Below are 6,877 nucleotides of genomic sequence, written 5' to 3' on the forward strand. Positions count from 1 at the left end.
GGGAGAGTCTATGACATCCTACAGATTAAACTCCCACTTGAAGATTTAAGAAAAAGTAGCTTTATTCATAATTTTTTTAAGCAAAGAGAAAACTGGGAAATGATCTCCATCAGTACTGTCCACATTGGGGATCTGATTCGGCCTCGGCTGGTCCTTGTCTTTTCCTTCTGGACTCAAAGTCCTATTATTTGTCATCTTTGGACAAAAGCCATCCTGATTCTCCCAAGCATGGAACTCCGGGCTTAAGTGACTCAGGATATAGATATAGAGTTCACAAGTCCCAAATGTAATGAGTGGGCAACCCCAGTGCTTGACATAAGCAAAGGGAGGATGTGACATGTGTTTTGAGACTGGCAGGCACCAAGGGAGACAAAAGCCTATGGTATAATTATGCCAAGCATATAATATGATGCAATCACTTTCTGTCTCCAATATGCCCCTCAGCGCTGTGAAAGGGCTTTGAATAGCAGAATGCTCCAGACCTGTGTCTGTGCCCTTGGAAGTCTGAGAAAGCCATGGCACCTTCTCTTCTTTCAGTCAACAATGCCATGGGTACTTATTGAACATCTACTATATGCCAGGGACCATGCTCAATCTTGGGGACACAGAGGTGAATAAGACATGAATTTATGACTTCCTCAAACAAATAGCTCTCCAATTGCTGCCTCCAGTTGGTCCCTGTAAACAAAGGATGAACAAGTGTTTTCCTCATTTGTTAAAAATGCATTTTTGTAATGAGGGCATCTTAACTGGCAATCTTAGTTATAGGATTCCTGTGAAGTTCCTTTGGTTTTTTATTTAGCATGGTGGACACATTTGGCTTTGAAAGACAGTGATGTCTCGTTATTCACTTTCAAGGAATTGCCTGAAAGACTATTGGAACCATTTCTTTTTCTAAAGAGAGAGGACATCGCGTTCTTTGTATCTTCATTTGTTTCGTGTGCTGTCAAAATCGTTATAGTGATCAACTGGCTAATAAACAGAATAATAAATAACTACAAGAGACAGATTATTCACATGTAACTCTGATATGGCCTCTTCTTATCTTTCATCCTCTAATTCCTTTATGGTAAAATTTGCCAGAAAACTGCTTCTTAATATCACTTCATTTCTCCCTCCATATCTATAGCCAATGAATAGTCATGTGCCACATAATGACATTCTTGCCAACCATGAACTGAATATACAATGATGGTCCCATAGTTTACAATGGAACTAAAAACTTCCTATAGCCTAGTATTTGCTAAACCGTACGTTTTACTGTTATTCTAGAGTGTACTTCTACTTCTTTTTTTCTTTCTTTTTTTTTTTTTTTTTTTTTTTTTTGAGATGGAGTCTTGCTCTGTCGCCAAGCTAGAGTGCAGTGGCATCTCAGCTCACTGCAACTTCTGCCTCCTGGGTTCAAGCGATTCTCCTGCCTCAGCCTCCCAAGTAGGTGGGATTACAGGCTCGTGCCACCACACCCAGCTAATTTTTGTATTTTTAGTAGAGATTGGGTTTTACCATGTTGGCCAGGATGATCTTGATCTTTTGACCTCATGATCTACCTACCTCAGCCTCCCAAAGTGCTGGGATTACAGGTGTGAGCCACCACACCCGGCCTCTACTTATTTTTTTTAAGTTAACTATAAAACAGCCTCTGGCAAGACCTCCAGGAGGAATTCCAGAAGAAGGCATAGCTATCATAGGAGAGGACAGCCCCATGCATGTCATTGCACCTGCAGACCTTCCAGTGAGACAAGATGTAGAAGTGGAAGACAGTGACACTGATGATCCCCTGTGTAGGCCTAGGATAGTATGTGTTTTGTGTCTTGTTTTTTAACAACAAGTCTAAAAGCAAAAAAAATTTTAAATGAAAAATAAGAAAAAGCTTATAGAATAAGGATATAAAGAAAGAAAATACTTTTGTACAGCTGCATAATGTGTTTGTGTTTTAAGCTATTACAAGAGTCTAAAAGTTTTAAAAAATTAAAAAGTTTAAAAGTAAAAAAGTTATAGTAAACTGAGATTAACGTATTATTGAAGAAAGAAATTTTTAAAAATTTGGCGTAGCCTAAGTGTACAGTGTTTATAAAGTCTACAGCAATGTCCTAGGCCTTCAGTTCACACACCACTCACTCACTGACTCACCCAGAGCAACTTCCAGTCCTATAAGCTCCAGAGTAAGTGCCTTATAAAAGTGTTCCATTTCTCATCTTTTATACTGTATTTTTACTGCATCTTTTTTGTGTTTAGATAAATAAATACTTACCATTGTGTTACAATACATGTTGTACAGGTTTGTAGCCAAGGAACAGTGGACTATACCCTATAGCCTAGGCGTGCAGTAGGCCGTACCATCTAGGTTTGTAAGTACACTCTATGATATTCACACAACAATGAAACTGCCTAATGACAATTCTTAGGACACATCTCCTTTGCTGAGCAACGCTTGATTTTAGATGCCTGGCATCTTTGAATTCCATGGCTCCAGGGCAGAGCACCTGGGCCTGGGCCTGGTTTGTGGGTGATGGCTTCAGGAAGCATAGGCAATGCCATCCACTGTAATGCTTGCCCTCCTTACAGTCATTCATTTAGTCTTAATGTTATTCAACTCAGTGTGTGCCTTGCACTATGCCAAGCACTTTACTTGTGTTTCCATGTAATCTAGCTCAACTCTATGAAGCAGGTACTAATAACGTCTCCCTTTTATACAAACTCAAGTGAAATGAGTGACTTGCAAAGGTCGTACAGCCAATAGGTAGTAGAATCAGGATTTGAATGTAGGTTTTTCTGACTCCCAAGTTCATACAGTGCTACTGTCTCCTTTAAACAATCTTTTCTTTCTTTTTTTTTTTTTCTGTTGAGACAGGATCTCGTTCTAACACCCAGGCTGCAGTGCAGTGGCATGGTCATGGCTCACTGTAGCCTCAACCTCCTGGGCTCAATTGATCCTCAGACTCTTAAGTAGCTGGGACCACAGGTGGGCGCCACCATGCTTGGCTAATTTTTAAACAATTATTTGTAGAGATAGGGTCTCCCTATATTGCCCAGGCTGATTGTACAACCATTTATTGAGCATCTATTTATTATAAGGTCCATATTACTCTATTTTGTTTTCATGGCCTCAGTAGTCTGAAGTTCTACTCGTTTTGTCTTGCCAAAAAAGCAACATATTCATAGATAGTTGAGGAAACTAAGACAAACTAAGGCACATGGACCAAATACAGTCCTTTCGAAAATAAAGTTTTATTAAAGCACAGCCACATGTATTCATTTACATATTGTCCATGGGCTGCTTTTGTGCTGCAACATCAGATCTGAAGAGTTGTGACAGACACCACATGGCCCGCAAAGCTAAGAGTATTTACTATCTGGCTCTTTGCAGAAAAAGCCTGCCAACCCCGATGCAGAGCACAATCATACATATTGTTTCTTTGATGAAATTCTTTCTTTCTAATGAATAGACTCGTCTTATTGAATGACTCAGGGTTGGTTTAACCATATATATTATCTGCTTAATTCAATGATTTTTTATCAAATGCCAAAAAACCAAGATAAGAAGTCTATCCATGGGGTGATTTCTATAAGGAGAAAAAAAATGCACCATTCCCAATTAAAGTATGGAATGTGGAGCATCTTTTGGCTCTTCCCAGAAGATACTCATAAGTCTTTGCTAGTCTCTGGAATTGTGTGCAATTTTCAGACCATCACTCCTCAACTCTGCCTACCCCATTCCATTTGTAAACTGGTTAATCCCCATCACGGCTAGGCAGTTATGACCCTTCCGGAAAAAAAGAAAAGCGAAAGGAAAAACATATATTGCAAAAATTAGAAATACTATTATTTAACTCCTATAGTTTAAAGAACCATCAGAAACTTAGAATACAGAGAAAATCAGTAGGAGCTCTCTGATTCCAGCTTTATCTTCATCTGTAAGCTTACACAACCCACAGATAAATTATAAGTTACTACAAAGATTCCCACCAATGACAAACTGACTCACTGTCCTTCAACTCCTTTCATCTTTCTGGATTCCACTTCTAAGGCTCTTTATATTCTGTCAAGATGGAGTGTGATGTTTGCCAAAATTACAGAGAGTATGCCAGCATTTGGACACGTTTTCCATTTTACCTGTATAGAAAAATACTACCATTGCTGAAGTTTTTTCCACGATTACTTTTTGTCCCTGTAGAAGTTCATAGCCAGCTTTGTGAAACGTTACGTGTCTGTTCCTGTACAACAACGAAATTAGAATGAAAGGTTAAAGTGAACTTTGTTAAAATATAACAAACGATTATCCTAGAAACACCATACCACTGTAGGACTAGTTTTGTTAATATTTTGTTTTGGCTTTTTCATTGCCAAATGCCAGTTTGATCTAGGTACCAAAACCACAGTCTCAGGACATGATTTCAAAGAACAGGGATGTCACATTTCTCTTGGTTGGCTGACATCTGAAAAATGCCTGAAGCCCTCCCAGAAGAAAAGATGTTATTCTTTTGTCATAAAAATGGTAAAAATAAAAAAAATTTAAAAAAAACCAGCAACAGTAAAACAAAACACAGGGTAAGCGTATTTTTTTAGTACAGCCAAATGACATTTAAATGAAAGCATTGTGTGCTATATAGTATGGCCAGGAAGCTCTCTGGAAGTCACTAGTTTTGAGAGCTGCAACACTGTGTTCAGGTCTGTGTCTGCTGATGTCCCTGCCAAAGCAGCTTATATCTTACTGTAAAGAGGTCCCCTTGGATGAAACACTGAATACAATTCTGGGTATTTGAGGCTCTAGACATCAAGAGAAAGTGCTATCATACTGCAGGGTTTCACATGTCAAATCAATCAGCAAGGAGATGACCCATGGAAACAGTTTATAATATTCCATTCCTGAAGAGAATGCAATATTTGAGTGTGACCTGTCTCACACTCAAATCTTTACCACCACCCTGAAATAATAATACTCAGCACCTGTGTAAAGTCTTCAGGGGTTTCTACATATAAAAATTAGTTAATTAACAATTATTACTGTATGCTAGGTAAACATGGATTATTATTATTATAATTTTACAGACCAAGTAAATGAGAGTACAGTAGAAGGTGCCAGAAGAAAAATTAAAATTAATGAGTTCCTAGATCACAGGCTTGAGCTGCAAAGACTTTAAAGAGCTTGTTTATGTTAAAGAACATACTGTAAAGTGATACTTAAACATTGGAAAAGCAGCTTTTCCAAATTAGTTATTAATGAAATTAGTGCTTGTGTGTATTTGTATGTGTACATATATGTATGCATGTATATATATATATATTTTTTAATGATTTTATAACTTCCCATGCATTTGTGATGATTGAATTGTCTTATTTTTGATAGAGGAATTCATGTAATCATAAGTTTTACTCTTCAGATGTCATGGCTTGATTTTTTTCACCTTAGGAATAACCAAGTATCTCTGAGGTTTAAGAACCTAAAAAGTGTGTTAGGACCAGGAAATATATGGGTAAATTACAAAGCCAATCAACATGTTTATTGAGTGGTCAGTAGGAGCCAAACAACATCCCTGGTCCTGGGGATGCAACACTGACCAACATTACAGATATTTTTACACTTTAAAACGTTAAGTTCCAGTTCAGAAACTGTACCTTTCTTGTGATTTAGCTGAAAGAAGAGGGTGATGACCAGTGATGACTCCTGTAATAAGACTATAGTGGACATACATTTTTTGTCTTTCTGGCATCTCTTTGTGGGAAACACCTCATTCCCCTACCTTCATTTCCTGTGGTCTGGGTGAGAATGTTTCCACTCCCTGGCTCAGCAGTCGGCAGATAACCTGAGGCTGGGCAGGAGTCATGCCTTGAACACTCATAGGAACTATTACGAAAATAGTGCTCTTTGTGCTAGGGATGATAAGCTAGTGAGATGCAAATGTGGACTCCAGAAGCTGTATAACCGTGTGGGGAGAGTCTGCCTGAGAAGGAAGCTAACCCAGAGGAAAGCAGAGCAGATTCTTCATGTGTTCAGGAGAGCACCTGGATGCAGCCATGCCTGAAGTCACTTTACTTCCTGGACTTTTTAATGATGTGGCCTATTCGCTTCATTTTAAAAATTCCTATTCACTTTGAATTGGGCCTCAGAAACTTGCAGCCAAAAAGAGTCTGAATGCAATTTAATTCAGTAATCTTTAAACATGTAGCCTTTAGGATGAACAGGAAAATAAACCCTAGTTTAATACATATAATTTTGAAAAATAAAATAGCTTACGAATGTATATAGACAAATGGAGAATGACACTTGTGTATCTAATAGCCATCAACCCCTTCTTCCTTATTAACAGAACCCTATGACTATTTTTGCACTTTTAGAATAGCTTTGAGATGTAATTCATATGCCACAAAATTCACCCTTTTAAAGAGTACAATTCAGTGTTTTTTAGTATATTCACAGAGTTAGGTAACCACTGGCACAATTAATTTTAGAACATTTTCATCATGTGAAAATAGGAAACCCCTACCCATTAGCAGTCATTCCTCATTTCCCCCTTCCCCAAGCTTTTGGTAAGCCCTAATTTCTACCTCTACATATTTTATATAAATGGAATAATAAACATGTGGTCTCTCATTTGTTCTTTCACTTAGAATAATGTATTCAGTGTAAGTCCATATTGCAGTATGAATCAGTACTTCATTTCTTTTTATGGTGAATGGTATTCTACTGCATGGATATAGAAACTTTTGTTTATACATTCATCAGTTGGTGGATATGTGGATTGGTTCAACTTTTTGGTTTTTATGAATAATGCTGCTATGAACATTTGTGTGTGAGTTTTGGGGTGAACATGTGTTTTCAGTTCTCCCCACGAGAGGGACTCCTAGGTCATGTGGTCACTCAATATTTAACATTCTG

This window comes from Papio anubis, chromosome 2 (genome assembly GCF_008728515.1).
Source record: "Papio anubis isolate 15944 chromosome 2, Panubis1.0, whole genome shotgun sequence".
Lineage (NCBI taxonomy): Eukaryota > Metazoa > Chordata > Mammalia > Primates > Cercopithecidae > Papio > Papio anubis.